Here is a 19,056-nt window from a genome sequence, read left to right as displayed (position 1 = left end):
CAGTGCATAATGTATAATATATTTACGTTATCGTATCGCCAAGATAGAGACAATAGTTATTTAACTAAATTAATATATATATATTTTTTTTTTATTAATTTAATTGTGTCAATTCGCCAGGTATTTTTACAATGTTAGGTACTATATATGATTAATATGATTATAATATTATGTTTTTGACAATATTTACATTATTATAATGATTTTTTTAATTTTGCAATTCGAGATTGACGTGTCTTCTTTAGATTCTAGAAGGATATCCTGTGGTAGCTGAGGTTTAAGTCTTAGATTGGTGGATATTTTGTCGAATTTGAAGTGGAGTACTCCGTCAACTTTGCGAAGTTTTTCGTGTAAATTTTTAAATTGTTGTGTTATCCAGGTAGATATGTGCAGCAAGCCTGTATCATTGTGTAGTTGTTTGTCTCTCATCAACCACAAGGGCTTTTAGGGCTATTTAAAAAAAATGTATTTTGAAGAGTTTATAATCTTTTAATCTTTGTTTTCATGGCAGTTGTTCAGACAAGGCACGCGTAGGTTACTAACGGTCTCATTATTATTGTATATAGGAGTAGAGAGCATTTCATTTGTATGGTCGAGGTATGGTTTAATAAAGGTATTCGTAGCCTACTGTACCCTTGGTTTAATAAATTAATTATAAATACGCATATTGTTACAACAAGAATATTATCAAAGTTATTTTAAAGCATAGCAAAATGTTACTATTATTATATAATCCCATTCCGATACTTCATGTGATGATCAAATATCGTTTAATAAATAATTGTTCCAAGCATTTATCATATGACGTATTTCAAAAATAATAATACATTTTAAAATCAATAGAGAAATACAAATACTATTGAGTATTGACTATTTACGGACTTGACCTGTGATTTTTGATTCGAAAATTATTGACATACATTGACGTGAATAAAATTGACAATGTTTTTTTTCCAGTTATTATCGATAAAATACTTAAAAATTTAATGCTCGTAAATAAGCTGTTATGACGAGAGAAATTAAAAGCTATTATCTATTAATGCCATAAACCTATTTAGCTGTTCCATGGTAAGATCTATACCACGATCTCAAAACAAAAAAAATTAATAAAAATTATAGGTATATATTTCACTTTCTCAGAATTATTTTTCATATCCCAAATAATATTCTCATCATTGAATTAAAATTTAATACAACCATTACATTGACTCACCTAAAACCTATTGTAGATACAATAGAGTGATACACACTCGCTGTATATTTTTAAAATTATATCATTAATCATGCAATAATCATGACGAGTAGTTCTTAAGTCATAACGATTTAATTAATTGGTATTTTAATATTTTAATATTTTAATGTTAATATTATTTATAGAGACATAAAATCAAAGAAAGATTAGATTACAATTTACAATACAATTTTTGGCTTTCAGGAATCCAAAATAAATCATTTTTAATATCGAACTTTGTACAAAAACATAGGTAGTATAAGTACGCTTTAGTACTTGAAGAATTCCACCCTCGGGAAGTGAGTGAAGTGAACCGGAAGTGATTAGGCTCACACACACATACATATGAAATTGTATAGGGTTATTTTACTGATATATTGCTGTGCTGCACAATATATTTTACGCACTTATAATAACGGTTAGGTCAAAAATCTATAATGCCCACGCCACGGAAACGCGGAGGCGACGACCGTGTTTTCCTCGCGCACGGACTGATCAGCGACGAGATAGTGACTATCGCGGTCACCAACCCCAGTAACTTAGTAGCACAACATTAGTAGACATAACTAAACAAATACAATTGTTGGAGCATTTAAAATTTGTTGCTCTTTAATATCACCTGGGAGTAAATTTACAATTTTGTGCTTGACGCCAGCAGCACAACTATTTGTTAAGACTTTTAATTTTTTTGGATAACTGTTCGAAAACTTTATGTCAGAAATTTATGTCACTGGTAGATACATTTTAAAATGCAACTATTTGTTCAGAAATGTTTAAGGTTACCACCTATAAATGTTCTTATTTATTTGTTGTTTATGATATGAATTATTTATATTGATCAATATAAACCATTACCTAATTTATTGTTTTCCGTCAACCGTATTTACTTTAGCATATATATATATATATATATATATATATATTATATTATATTATATATTTAGAAATATCAATATAAATTTTTCTTGTATACCTACCTACTTTAATTTCTTTATGCTTTGGGTTTATTATCATAGTTGAATTTAAGATAGCAATTATTATGTTGTACAACACAAATCATAATGCTAAATACATATATTATCTTACAAAATATTGAATTCTATTTTACATAACAAATCGATTTTAATATGCAAGTGTTATTATTTTTAAGTTATATGATAGAAATTTCAGAAGGTATTAATTAATTTTCCGAGGGTAATATTTTGAAATATTTGAATTTCATTAAATCCAGGTTTTTAACACATCTCCCTAAACCTGAAGACAATATATATATATATATATATAATGGGTTTAGGATGGTCTTGTAAATTATCAATTTGATCTTGAAATATAGCATGCGAAGCCGGGTGTTCAATAATTGAAGTCTCCTTGCAACGATGTCTAATGGTCTAGATACTTAAATATGGTATTTTAAAACTACAATGACTTAACGTTTAAAAAAAGAACTGTCGTTCGATAGCAACATTTAATTTGTTTTGGCATTGACATTTTAACTATGCCTAAGTCACATCCTATCAACGTTTGTGTGTACATGGGGCAACTGATCAAAGACCTATAAAATGATTTTGAATGACCAATAAATAATTGACAAATATTCAAGAGATTGATAGTCAGCACCCGGTGGAATCAAAAATTTTAAAAAGTTTGATGGAGTTGATACACGATGCAATTGATAAATTTTTTACAGGTAAAAAGACGATCTAGGCGCAATTGGTATATGCCCGTAGCATATGAAAATATTGTTTTTTCGGTACGTGCAGTAAGGAGTACATATACAGCAGGAGCATAACATCAAAATAATTATAATATTTATAGACTTTTGTAGATACGGAAATACTTAACACTGTTGTTGAATAATATATTTAGGAGAACGGGTGGTTGATTTTCAACGATGGGCTAAGTTAGAACTTCAATACATATTTGGACCTGTGTGCATCTGTATAGGGTGCAAGGGATTCGTAAATAAGCTTAATCTATTTTTAAGAAAAGATAATGGTATATTTATAATATTAAATGGTACGTATGGTTATCTAACTAAATAAATAATAGAAACACTTTTTGTGGACTTTATATAGATGTATAATTTATTATGATGTTCTATTATTTTTTATAATAAAGTGCTATGATATATTTAGTGCATCTTTATCAGAGCTATTAATTTAAATGGATGCAATGCAATCATACAATTTCATGAGATATTTTACTCAACATTCTTAATCATAGGGTTATCTTATTATCATAATAATATTATGTTTATATAGGCATGACTATATAATATATTATTTTTATTATTATTTGGTATTATTTGGTATTATATTGTATTTATTAGTTCGATGTTAAATATTGTACGATTTATACCCTATCGGCTTTCATATTGTTAATGATGTTCACAAAAATTAGACACCACATTGGTATCTTCTGGTATAAACTATAAATTCTTAATTTAAATGATTTTATCAAATTCCTATCGAACTAAGATCTTGTGACGGTAATAATAAAATATTTAAAGGAAAACACCTAAAGCATTATAACGGAACCTCCACGCTGTGCGCTGTCTGCACGCGCGTGTCCAATTAAATTATAAATGTTGAACGGCCTCTAAGTATAGTATAATATTGCAGTCGTGTCTGTCCATATCGCACGCATATATGTTATAATGACAACGGCTTATCCAGGTTAATTTTGAATAAAAACAACCGTTTACACGACTCGTTGGTGTTATATGATAGGTATGTATTTTTCTATCGATTTTTTTTAGAAAAGTATATTTTTTTATTATATTAACGATGCCAATGTGGATTATGGGTCTATAGGTAGTTATTACAATCATTCAATTTGAAACATACATATTCAATATTTTTGGGGGTGAATTCTCAGACATTCAAACCCTTTACGCTGTGTATATATTAATTAAGTTGAGGACTTTTTAAATCTGGCTAATTTGAACTATAATTAAAACAGGTTTTGACTGCAGGAAGATCTATTGAATCTAGATTGTTAATTTCTGTAATGTATTTTTTTTTTTTTTAACAATGGTAATGTTATATAATAATGGTGTATACATATTGAAATATTTAATTTTCATACAAAAACAACACAATAAAAAAATGTTTGGAATGCATAATTTAACTGTGTCTCGAGTTAAAACTTATAACAATTTTTAACTATAATAAACAATGTAAACGTTCTCTCATTCATTGTCCTGTATCCTGTCATGAATAAAGGAAAAAGTCGTTACTCTGTGTTCAAATTAATTTTACTAATAAATAATATTATATTATTTTAATGATAATTGTCATAAATAGTTATGTATCTGTGACCTGTTGTACACAAAATTAAATAAGCTAAAGATTATTACATAATGTAATGTTATAGCTGGGAATAAAAAAACGAAGTACCTATAACCTATTTTATACCTCAATATAGTATCGGTATAGACAATATACAGACAGTTATTCGTTTTAATTGATAATATTGACTTCAATATTAAAATTAAAATAAAATATAAAAAGCCTTTTATTTAATTTTTGGGGTACACAGGTCCCATGTGTATCCCCTAGTCGTACTAATGGGGTGATCTTGTTTTCCCGCTTTTCCGTTATGTAAAGCCGCCACATGAAATACGATAGCCCAACCAGTTAATACATAATTTCTACTACAATAACAATATAAAATATTACAGAGGATTACGTTGAGTGATTAACGTCCGAAAAGCAAATATACTTACTCATTTAAATGATTCGTCGAAAAACCAATTACTCATCTCTCGCGTCATTGTAATAATATGATATACTAAACACGAATGTATATGGTCGAGTGCGTTTTTTTTACTGTCCAGTAACCACCCGGTCGAGGACATTGCGCAGGTCAAGTAGAGTGTGACACATATAGTATATTGGACTCCGCTTATAAGATTCACTTTGGGACAAGCACAAACCTACAAAAGTGAGTCTTTCAACCAAATTAACCTAATAGGTGAAGTGAGGAAAAACGAAAAAAAATTTTATATCAGGTACGTACCTATCTTTATTTTTAATTTTAATTTTACACATTATTATTAATTAAAAAATGTGTTATATTTGTTTATAATGTTCGTATTCGTATTGCACATTAAAATTAGTGTTTTGGTGATGTGAAATTCGATAGCAATTGCCGTACAAATACGTCATTCATTGATACCATTATAATACAACAATAACTTTTTTTTAAATAAATAAGCTTCGGCGTCTATGGTCATTGGCATACAAGGAGTCTTAAGATTAACAATTTATTTATATAAACAAATTACAGATAATAAACTATTGATAATAAGATTGGTCTTAATTAAAAAGGTCATCATGTGACTTATGTTATCTGAATGGAGTGCTTCCTCAGACATAACGTTTAATACCCCAGCATCTCGTTTGTCCGTTTCATAGGAAATGCATTCGGATACAATGTATTCGATTGATAGGAGTGTACCGCAACTGGCGTATATGGGCGTTCCTGCAATATATTTATTAACATTAATATATTTATTAAATAGTCTTAGGTTAGTATTCTGCGTATTACAATTAACATTTGTATATACAGGAACCATATATCTAATACTATCGTATACCAGGTTCCAAATACTTGTTCGGTGTCGGCGTTTGTCGGAAATCGAATTGGTTGAATGACGATTTTCGAGATATGTTCAACGAATAATATGACTGAAATTCTTAACAAAAAACTTTTTATGCCATCAGCTATATTATTTAGCTGAAATAAACGGAAGTATGATGACTTCCTGTATTTCAGTATAGATACAAAGTCCTTGTATTGTACGCAATGAAAGTCTCTATCCTAAACGACCCAAACCAGTCATTGACCACACTGCGTGTTACTTTTTTTTATTGGTTTTCAGAATTGACAAATCATTTCCTAGCCCGATATAAAAGAAACACGATCGGGAATAATATAAAATATTGTAAAAACTTTGAAAATATTTTCAAATTCTGAAAACCAATTTGCAAAATTTTGTTAAATGTTCATGGTAGTGGGGCAAATTTCAAAAGGCCGGATCTCCGATGACTATAACCTGAAAAGTCTTGGGCGAACTTCATCACCATGGACAGATATCAGTATATCTCATTGCTTAACGATCTACGATTTCTATATTATAGTGAAGTTACCCATGAGTTGGCGTACAATTATAATATAAATCATTCGATTTTAACAGATGATTTTCAGGGCAAATTCGTACCTTTATAGCCATTGAAAAACTGTCAACAGTGGACCAAATACAACATTACATCAAAGTGTGTTAGGAACTACAAAATCTAATTTCCAATGACTCAAATTCTATATAAACAATTATGACCTGGTGATGAAACATATTGAAATGGATGTGATCCTGAAACCAAAGTCCAATGTCGTCAAATTCGAGGACATTCAAACGATGAGACCGTAAAACGGATGACCGCCGTGGTGTGCACGCGCGCAGAGTTTTCTTCTCGGACCGCACCGGCACACCGCGGCCCTCACGCGCCCGTTGACGTCATCGCCTCCATCGCCGACGCCTCCGTCGCAACAGCAACCGCAACCGTTGAACGGCGTGGCACGTAGCCGTGACCTCGGTCCGATATCGGTGTGGTCCAGGGGGAGGGGGGAGCGGCTAGCGGCGCATCATCGGTCTTTATATGCACCGGTGGACTCGCGGGGCCGGCCAATTGTCGCGGAACCGTTGTCGTACCTACTGCAACCGTGGTATCATATTATAACTGTTGTGTTATTGTTTTGCGCGCGTAACCGGTTTATCCGTTCGAGTCCCGCACCAGATATCGATAAGAGTCCGTCGTTCGTTTTTGTTTTATTTTCAGATAATTATCTGTCGCTCACTTGTAGACGCGTATACGATCGATTATCATAATAATAATAATTGCCCGTCTGAAAACTACCACTTCCGTGAATTCACATCTGATCGATTTCGCAACGAATTTCCTTAAGCTGCCTACGTCGTTGTACCATCGCCCCCAAACTGGTAAGTCATACGAGATTGTGTTATTATACTATAGTCTATAATACGTTATAAAGTCGTTATAGTATTATAACTGCACACAGTATTTCAAACAGTATTACTTATCGGTTTAAATAATCTGTTTTTAGGTCATAACAAAATAACATTTTAAACATTTTTAAGTTTTACTTTTTTTTAAATGACAACATATTTATATTTTTAATTACACATTCCACAGCAGAATTTAATTTATAGTTTTCTGCTTATAAAATTCAATTTTCCGACGATTAATTAATGAGTAATAAAGTGTGAATCAACTTTAGGTGGAGTACGCCACCATAAATCCCACCCAAAAATATTCTGAATTTTAATAAGGAATTTAAAATTTTTCACTGTCATAAAAAAAAAAAATTAAAAATTAAAACAATAAAAAAAGTACAAAATGTAGTATTGTGACGATATGAATAAATGTAATATATAAATTATCTACCAGGTATAGTCCTGTACTCCTGTTGCATATTTGGGACGCAGGGTTTCGTGCATAGCCATTAAGCGAAAGTGTTATGGAAATTATATAGTGAATGATCTAACGTTACAAGCATTTTAAATTAGAGAAGATGGGTTTGATTATGGTTTTTGTTTTCTTCTTTTAAGTCCGTTAGATGGTCGTTGATGAACCACGCACACTCTAGTTTTCATACATCGAAACACATAATGAAATATCATAACATGTGCACGCACCCCAATTAATTCTAAAATTTGTCTCACATGCGTTAAAATCACATCCACTGCCTTTATCCGTGATTTTTGAAATAACGATGGTATTCGTATTATAATCTATGATATATATATATATATATATCATAGATAAATGATATGTAGTCAAACAATGTTTAGCAGTCGTTTCCAAGGCTCGGTTAGCCGGTTAATCCACTGCCGACCAAGCGGGTGTGCAACAGATGGCGAGTGTCAAAGTTTGTTTGTTGTCCCCGTCGCGCGTCGCCTAAAAGTCTGCAACGGCGGCTGCTGGGTGCGACGCGTATTCAAATGGCCAAAAAGTTTCCCGACGTATTTGATTCATTTCATCTCGTCACCACTATTCAATATAATATAAGTATACTATGCATATCATTGTCACTTGTCGTCTGTTGTTCGTCATATTATTCTATAATTTACATACTATACTTTGTATCCACCAGGCTCTGGACACTCTAAAATATTATCAATGGTGATACTGATTTCTTCCCAAAAAATGGGATTCGTTTATCAGATTTCTCTATGCTTCTCGTATAATTATTCCTTATCAGGGTTAATTCTGATTTATTTATTCTATGTATCTACCTTTAATGTTACGTAAGAAGGGCTTTTGAAAAACAGTTTTTTTGTTTTTGTCGATCATTTATTCACCACTTATAATTGCTGCAAACATAGGTCGTCATATTATTTTTTCAAAGATTTTTTAATTCGGGATGAACAATAGTGAATATACTATATATTAAGTATAAACACACTTTCCATGGTGTAATAACAACCATTTATAGATATTATTATAACGAAAAATATGCTTACGGCTGAAAACTAATTTAAAATATCGATTCGCAAAATGAATTGTTTCACTTTCAGTAAGCGTTTCGCAGTAATTAATTTTTATAAAAACATTTTTCATCGTTCATTTTTCTAGTTTACGTTTATTGTTAAATAACTTGGAAAATAATAAGTTTGATTGTATTTTTATTTTTTATTTCTATTACAATATCGCGCAAGTGAAGATGTGTTAGACGTGATCCTTTAGGAAGGAAACAATATAAGTTAATGTGAGGTACTTGTCAATGCGATGTTATGAAATTTTATGAAAGAGCTTAATAAAAAAAAAAAACTTTTAAGGTGAGATATAGTATTTTAGTTATTTCTTTTGATGTTTGATAAACTATAAACATAATATTATAATATGTTATATTGGTATACATTTAAATTAAGTTTGATTTAAACTTGTATAAAAATGACCTTACATAATAAGTATGTAAATATGAATCAATCAATAATAACAATGGTGTGACACTAAATTGCAATAAGCTATGAAGTATTAAAATAAATAGTAATAAAACAAATTGATAGTGCATTGTATTATTTTAAATGATTTAATAATCAAATCTATTATCAGAAATTAAAAAAATTACAATTTTCAGTGTTATTCAAATTAATTTTAAATGGAAAATATTTAATTAAAATTAAAATTATTTATTACAAAAAATTACAAAGGTATGCAATATAACATTGATGTACACAATATTTTAATTGGTTACTTGATTTAATTATTAATATTAGAATTGTTAATAACTTGATTGTAATTTTAAAGTTTGTTTGCTAAAACTTCCGAATTTTAAATGCATCCAATGGAATGCCATAATATTTACCATAGCCAGTATATTATAGTAGTGGTACACTTATGTTAAAATATATTTGAATATTTTAGTTAAATAGTCAGAAATTTATTATTATAATATCACTAGTTGGATATATTACACCATAGTAGTTACAAGCCAAGTCTTTGTTTGATGGTTGCGATTATTTACCAAACTATATCAAACTACAAAAACTACACTCTTTATTACTAACAAGTACTCCATTGATAGTTGTATTACAAAAAGCTTGACCACGATGGAAAATACGAATCGATATAATACATGCGATATATTTAGGAGCAAAACTGGAAATTTACGTGTAGGAGAACGTAACAAAAAATTATCGAAAAAGATCGAATAGCGTCAGACAAATTTACAGCAGTGTATTGAAAGATAGTAATATAACAACTGTCGTCAAGATGCTAATAAATAATGACGTCAAATATACCTGTAGCAATCCCCGCACGCACTATTATGATTATCGATCCGGTGCATATAATAATTGAGTCCCATAACTGAACAAGAAAAAAAAATAGTATACTTTTTGAGTCCTAAAACAAAGGTAAAATATACCAATCAAATCCACTATTGGGAAACGAAAAATATATTAATCGAGTCCTTGGGAAAAGTAATGTAATACATATATTATATATATACATATATATCAATCGAGTCTGTACATTTATTTTTATTTTGTATGTTGCGCATTTCTATAGTTCTGGTTAAATTGAAAATACCAGTGATGTTGAGTGTATTATATAATATATTAAGGTATGTACATTAACTGAACCTAGCTAAAAGATACTACCAAAGACCACGAAATTAGAGAAGAATACAGCATTATTATAAATAAAGCTAATATAAAGCTTTGAATACAAAAAATAAATATCACTTAAGTTTTCACCTATGTAAGTGTCATAATATAAACTATTCAATGTATGTCTTTATTATTCTAAACAAACTAATGATATTCAGTATATTACACACATTTTATCAAATGTGTAAACAATATGCTTAACCATATCCGTAAATTATTTTCTACAATATTTGACGGGACTCCATTATTTAGTACTAAAACACGGCCTCAATTAGTGTTATATTATTTTATTTTAATATGCTGTTAAAGCTTTTATTGGGAATCAGTTTTAATGCAGCCGATCGATCTATCGTGGCATATTTCCACTCCGGAAATCGACAACGATTCACGGAAGCGGCCGTCGTGCATCCTCCGAGCGGTGTCATCATTCAGGGTCCAGGCAAATATGTAATGAGGAAAGTGTTTAAAAATAACTTTAAAAAACCCAACTACCGTCCTACAGAGATACAAAATAATACGAAATAATACGAACGATTTAGCGGTGACTAAAATAATATAATAGTGTAATGCGTTTAATTAATAATAATAATAATGTTGCCAACGGTCGTCGTGCACGCCTCGTTCAAGGACGCGTGTGTAACCGTACGCAACGTGACCTGGTAGGATTCCCAGGTATTACGTTATAATACAGGTACATCTATTCTGTTGGTCGTGATTTTGATCTGCGAGTGCAGTAACGTCCGAAAAACGTCGTCTAAGCGTAGTTATATTATAAATACATTTTAGTATTACGGTTGATATACCTATGTGTCACTTAGAAATTTTTAAACGCCAATACTTGTTGCCGTTTCTTCTGTATTAATATGATTGATGGTTGTTTTAGTTAAAATTCCGTATTCAACCATCAATAATATTTTATGGCGCCGTTTTTAATTGGAAATGCACTGGCGCTAATTCGACGTGGATAATAATAACTACTATACTAATTTGTCGTAACTCGTAATACATTTCGAAATATTCAGTTCGTGTTTAAGTGCGAGGTTTTCCACATTTCCAAAACGACATTCTGCGACGACTAGTCAAACTTTATATCCAAAAATATTTATCACGCTAACTGTTCGACTCCTGGTGGAATATTTTACGATTTCGTTTCGGCGCCAGCGACGATACCTCATAGTAATAATATGTTAATACCATTGAACGGTTCGATTGATTGTTCGTTTTACATATTGTTTTATCTATTTGTGCATTAGATGACATATCGTGAAAATTAATATTTTACTGGTTATGTGTTCAATCGTGCATAATATTATCCGCCATTACGATTGCACAATATTTTACATCCAAATTTTCTGAGCTCTGAATAATCGTGAAATGGATAGGTATGAAGGAATTTCACGTGTGAAAGTTACCGGTTTTTAATTGTAATTTATAACTTATATATTTATATTTTATTTTAAACGATAGATTAGTGTAGGGTTATTTTTGTGTAGGAACCTCTATTAATCCCGAAATTATCAATTTTTGAATACAACTATAATATGTTAATGTAGTCAACGACCTGAGATCTTCTTATGTAGGTATCTATTCACAAGCAATATTCTCATTTAACTTTTTGAACAGTATACCGATTTTGTCATCACATATAGTATAATATGTCATATACAATAAATTAATGTGTTTTAAAATATGTTATTTGAATTAACTATAAAACTAGGTATCTAATAATTTAGTTGAATAAAAAATCAATTTAATAACAACTTCTTCTCAATAAAATTTTAATTTTAATCATTTTAAGTGACGGCTCTCTGATATTTTTATTTTTCGTAAGTATTAGTATATACTACATTATATCTGTAAATATATATTAAAATGCGATGGATATATAAAACATTTTAAATTGAATAACTAGGTACGAATTGAATTAGTGGCATTGCAGTTTAATATACAAATTATAATAATACCTATAATATTTATTGAATATAATCAAAAACGAATATAATCTTTCTATACGATACTATTTTACCTTATCTCACCTTAAATGTGTAATTTTTAAATAAATAAATTTAATTTACCATTATTTTTTTTATTTTTTTTTTATCATATATTATGATAATATACACAATATGTAAATATTATTTTACAATAACCTTATGTGATGGAGGTGACATGGCTTGAGCGTCAGGAGATAAGAAGCCACCCATTGGAGGCACTTAAGATTAAATTTACAAAATAGTTTTAAATTCTAAAGGTACTCCTATATAATATTTAAACAATATATAGATATGACATGCATTAATATAAAATTTATTTAATATCGTTTCATACACAACTATAAATAATTCATTTTTGTACGTTTGTTGAAATAAAAAAAAATATTTACTTACCTAATAAAAATAAAGTTTTACTTCGCAGCAAATGAAACTTAAATAAAAATATTTTATAGTATATTTTAATATCTTCGATTATCAAACACTAACTTGACCTTTACCTTTAAGAGAGTTCAAAAGAATAGACGTACAATTATTATAATTAAGTCTACATCCTGTTCGGGCAAAACTGATAATCTTATAAAAGAATATTGTACTAAAAACGTAATAATTGTCTGTTAAAGAGTATAATATATTATCTAGGTAATGTTATTATGTTTGTATAGACACAAATGTATATTCCTTGCATATTGCATATTGCATATTGCATATTGCTTATTGTATATTGCATAATGTTGAATTAGAATTTACCATTTAGGAACCAATTATTATCTAATTATGACAATGGTTTTAAAAAAAAAAAACATTGAAATGAGAAAATAATAACTAATAAGTAATATTAATGTATACTTATATTATGTATTTTGAGTTAAATTGTTGTTTTAAATCTATAGTTTGCATATATTGTTAAATTATTATTATTATATCTATGTTTTATTCTAATATACTTGTATTTACCTATTTGAAATATGACCGCTGTTAAAGATTATCAGAATTTCAACTCTATACAAAAGAGAATTCGAAATTATATACAAATTTGTAGGAAACCTTGAAAAAATTGTAAGTAAATTTAATGAATTAAATTTAGGTTTGTATATTATGTTATATAATAATTTATACCTAATATATTTAAACATTTTAGATAGTTTTTCTTTTAATATCTATACTTGAGGGGGTAGGTATGTTAGCATGTTTTATTCTGATTTATTTAAAAATATATCTAATATCTATATCATGTTTTTACAAAACTTTGATTGCCTAACTCGTAATTATTAACATATCAAAGTGAATCTGAAATTTAAAATAATATTATTATACAGATATTATGCATCTATAACTTTTTAATTGAGATCAGAATAATACAAATTAATTTGTTTAAAACAAAAATAATAGGAAAAATTTAACTTCCTTGAATTTATTAAAGTTGTTTTTGTTTATCTTAAATTAAAAAAAATATATATGTAATATTAATCACAATACATTAATTTTTATAAACAACATCTTAGACGATGTTTTTTTAAAAAAAAAAAGGTTCCTAAATAAATTACCTATTCAATCGTCTGTTAAATTCACTACTGTAGCTATTCAGCTTAAAATTAAACCTATGTACAAAATGTCTTCATTACTGACAAAGCGTTGTTGTTGCTAATTGTTCTTGTAAAAAACGTATATTCCGTCATATTCGTGGGAAAGAAAAATCGGATATAATATTTCAAATAAATAGTGTTCTTACATTAGGTGTTATTGGTGCCCGTGATATTCGGAATTGACGAGATAAGCCAATTATTAAAGATAATGAAGCATATCAATAATAAAAACTAATAATTAAAGGAAATTGAAATATTATACGAAAATAATGTTAATTATGTTATGATGCTTCATCTTTGTTAGCTCAGAACATATTGTTATATACATATATTTAAATGAAAAGTTAAAAATGAACCGAAAGATTATAATTTTAACTAAAAACCGCTTCCTATTTTATTTTTTTTATAGTTGTATATTACTATTACTTCTATTAAATTCGGGGAAATTCAGAGCACAAACTAATATTAATTAGTTTTTGGCGGCGTAGTACGCTCTTTATATTAAACTACTCGTATATTATTGATAAATTCGTAAATAAATAGTTATATTAAACCTATACATGGTTATATATTGGAATTTGAAAAAAAATTATCTCAGCTAATAATATATTACATTACTAGTTACCTACTACGAATGTATTATTGTGTAAGGTGTAACTTGTATACTGTCTTATTATTATCCTCACGTTTATATTAACTATAGTTGGTGCAACCATCAAATGGGATAGTGCTGTGGTGATAGGGAATCCCCATTGGGGATATTACAATATTACATCCAAATACTTTTGCATAAGCGTTTTAATGTTAAATGATTTCGTTTTTTTTTTTGAGAGAGAAAAAGATAATTTTTTATTACTACATAAGTGATAATATACTTTGTGTTAGGTATTAGTAGGATATAATAGCCGGTTCAAAAACATATTATATGCTGTGGTTGTGTGTTGTGTAGCAGTTGCGGGGTGGTGGGGTTGCGATTTTTGAACCAGCTATTATGTCCTACTGATATTGCGTATAACTTACCACTCAATCTTCCTTTAAAAAAAATTATTTTGAAAATGTGATATTCAAATTATGTATAGTGATAAATACACTTTACAAAACGTATATGTGGTCTATTTAGAAACCAGAGCTTGTTCCGTTTGTTTTTATATTTTCTCGATAAAATTCTTGTGATTTTTACAAAAAACCCAACTCTTTTACTAAATTTCACTTTTACAGTGATACTAAATTATTATTTACTGTGAAATCATAGGGGGTGCTATTATATATACACGAACAAATATATCATTTTCGTTTTTCATACACGTCGTATTGTTAAATTATTACGTATATATCACTTGTAAATACTAAATATCATTATAGCGTGAAGCATTTGAGCAACCAGTGAATATTTTGTGGGTTGATTAAATATTTTCTATACCTTAGGTGGATCGTTGACAGACGCGGGATTCGTGTCTGTGTGAAAAACACGCGAGTGTGCGTCTCCAGTAACACACACATATATATACATTATACACACACACATTATTTATATATATACATAAAGGTACATGTATACACAGAGAGGTTAACTGTGTAATAATAATAATCGGTCGACACTGAAATCCAATCGAAGAACAAACCTTTTCCTCCCAAAGTCGAGGAGGCCTAGCGCGAGTGTTAAAATAATGATATTATCATTTGCCCGTTTTGTATCTTATCCTTTCATCGTCACCACCGCAATGTTGTATGTAATAACATATTATCATATGCTACCATGGTTTTAAATTATAAATATATATTTATTATTGTTGTTATGCGCGTCTTAAGCGCTCGCTTCTCGGTCTGCACGCTACGACCCTCCCCGGGGCGCCGCTGAACCCGATATTATAATGATATTATTTCGATATTTTACATAAGCGTCCGCGGCCGGATATTTTCACGCTACGATGTCGAGGATCCATTGAACGTGGGCGAGAAAGAAAAAAATCGATTTGATATGTTCTGTTGAGAAATCGCTAACCTACCTATTATTATTGCGACACGCGCGCGCCCGTTATCGTCGTGACGGTCGACGCATCACGAGCGCCATGCCGCCGACAGTCGACATAGGTACTATCAATATCATAATATTATTATTTATTATTATATTATAAATAACGATAACTGTACATCTACGTCTAATTGACCGTCCCAAAATATCATGTTGAGGAGATCCGACTCTCGCTCAGATTGTATATAGGACTACATTACACATATTTATGCGATATACTAATTTATCTAATGTAAGTTTTAATAATTTCAAATTTTTTTTCTATCTTCAAACTCTGCACATGCAGAATATTGTTAGTTAAGGTGGTAAATAGCTAAACTAAAGCATTAAGGTTGATTAAATTTATTTATACTTCCAGTATTTCTGAAAGAATTGCTTAGAAAGTATTGAGTTGGGTATTTTTTGTTTTAACCTCTGAAATGTAGTCGTTTGTCGAAACCAAATACTTAACAAGAAGCTGATGTTGATCAGATCGTACAATTTGTTTTCTCATTTGTTTCATGCCCTCTGATACTATCGTTGATCTTTAGCCGACTTCGGTCCAACAAGATCATTTTTATTCTTTGCTAAAAATAATTCTATAAGTAGATATTTTCGTCATTTTGCGCAAAAGTCTGCACACTTCGAATTTTATTCTGTTTACCGTCGCTAAACACGTAAAGACGAGCTTTTGTTTAATGTGTTAGGTACATATTATTATATTAATGTGATTTAAAATATCTTAGTAATTTTTAGTAATTTTTAGTACTTTCTTGTATCTTTTTATTATTATTATTATTAGTAGTATTATTAATTTTGATCATAATATTATTATTGTTTTATAAATGTTCTAGTGTCATGTAACGTTTGCAAATAGAATGGTTTTTTGTAGTATAAATAAATAGAAACAATATTTTAATTCATATGGACGAAAAGGTTTTCGTCAAACGTTTGTTGTTTGGTCGTCTGGGCGTATGTTTTTAATGCGTTTTTTTTATGTAATTAACAATTACATAATGCATTTTCCGTAACTTGGACTTAAACTTAGCCCATAAATCACTCATTGCACTAGCTACACCAATATAAAACGTATATCTAATGAATCTAAATAGATTAAACTCTTGTTAAGATTTAGAACAATTTCGTTATCAAGATGTGTTGAGTCGCACAATCCCGTGATATAATATTATGTGAATCCGAGGGGAATAATATTTGTTTGAAAAAGTATAATAATAAGAAGAATTCAGGTCGAGATCCTGCAGTTCTTAATTTTTCCGACAATTATTTTTTATCATTTCTTTAATGAAAAATGCGTCGAAAAAAAATAGAATGAACAATGTTTAACGTCTTCTTTTGATTTATTTTTATTTTTTTTTTACTGTGTCTACATTTCATCACGCGACGGCGTATACCAAAAACAAAACAAAAAAAACCTCGCAAAAAAAAAAAAGAAAAAAACGCGTTCCTTCATAAAATGACTGCATACCACTACCCTTTTCGCGCTTCTTATACTTTTAATTCGTACCTACTTTTTTCATATATATATACATATATTTTTTTACGAGATTTGGCGTTTGCACTTTCACGTATTTCATCATTAATGTGTTACACCCCTCACGACAAAAACAGTATTAAAACTTTTTATATTTCAATACTCTTTGCAACTGTACACGTATTATTACTCACATACTACGCATTTCTATTCATATATATAACACACGTGTTTGGTTGCTGGATAGATCTCTGATAGCATGATTCGTCCACAAGAGCCGCGAATCAAGAAAATAATATTACTCATTATTCAACAATAAAACATTTGTAGTTCACAAATCGTATTAAATGACATTTAATGAAGAAATATTATAAATTGGAAACCGAAAATACATTGCAACTCTGAATTCAGTGAAATGTGGAATTGGACATTGACTGTAATTTCTTTCTTTATTATGCGATACTACTTCAGAAAACCTATATAGAATTCGTTATAATGTCAACTTAAGTTCAAGCGGTCCACATTTTAGAATTTTTTGATCTTAATCCCGGATAATGGAAGTGTGAAATTTCCTAAATTTTAAAATATTGAAACTAAAATCATTGGAGTTGGAAGGTAAAATTTGGAAAATTAGACTGTCCTATCTCATGCAAATATAATAAGGAATTCAAATTATTTTTTTAATATTTTATTATCGTATTACTAAGTCAAACAGTATGATGGACAAAAGATTGGTATTTTTTTGCTAAAATAACTGATTAGCAGCAATTCCTTTAATAGAAAGACCCTTCAAAATGCTATCACCTTATATTATATTACTATGTACGGTGATGTACTTTATAAATAAGCTAAAATTATAATTTATTGTAAATTAAATTTACAGTTTGAGAGTAGTTATTGATTGACAACAAATCGTGAATATGCATTTAATATACTATAATATTATAAAATGTACACATAATATTGTTAGATTATATTAAAATGAAACGTTAACACAACGATCGGTAGCGGCGCGTTCCGGTTTCAAAATATCACATCCTTATTGTGGCTGCTGCAAATCGTTTTAATGTTTTTCAACCAACGCGTATAATATAGTATTTCAAAAAAATGTTAACCGTACCCATACGGACGCTGAGCGGCACGTACGCGAGAGTTTATCGAAGTTGTTTTCCTGTTTGTAAAACAGTAAATTTATTATTCTTATAATTACGACAATAGTATATAATTAAAATGTATACAATAACATAGTATAATTATATGTCTATGGTTTCGTGTGAATGTACAGCGTAACAGAATCCGCATAAATCGAAATTATTGTAATTTTTTGCATTTCGTTTTAATGAGTTTATAATTGTTTTTTTCTTATTTTTGCTGGTATCGCACACGTTTTTACTAAAAGCTGGATTTATAAATCAAGACATTTGTAAAGCGGTACATAAACAATACGTGCACAGTGCACACGCGTCATAATATTATAATCGATGTTAGTTGTTTGTTAAATTTTTACTTCTTTAGGAAGTATAGTTCCTACCAAACTCGATTTAAATAA

General features: G+C 29.3%; 1 protein-coding gene across 1 annotated transcript in view; it reads left to right on the top strand.

The window, feature by feature from the left end:
- Window positions 1–6,909: 6,909 nt before the first annotated feature.
- LOC107165217 (astakine-like) overlaps window positions 6,910–19,056 on the top strand; it is a 41,921-nt gene continuing 29,774 nt past the window's right edge. Inside the window, exon 1 of the mRNA XM_015513362.2 lies at window positions 6,910–7,232. The gene's annotated coding sequence lies outside the window, so the exon portion shown is untranslated. The remainder of the gene's footprint in view (window positions 7,233–19,056) is intronic.

Source organism: Diuraphis noxia, unplaced genomic scaffold, assembly GCF_037042655.1.
Source record: "Diuraphis noxia isolate RWA-SAM2 unplaced genomic scaffold, SU_Dnox_SAM2 contig0002, whole genome shotgun sequence".
Classification (NCBI taxonomy): Eukaryota; Metazoa; Arthropoda; class Insecta; order Hemiptera; family Aphididae; genus Diuraphis; species Diuraphis noxia.
The sequence above is the reverse complement of the archived record's forward strand: the minus strand, read 5'-3'. Positions and strand labels throughout refer to the sequence as shown.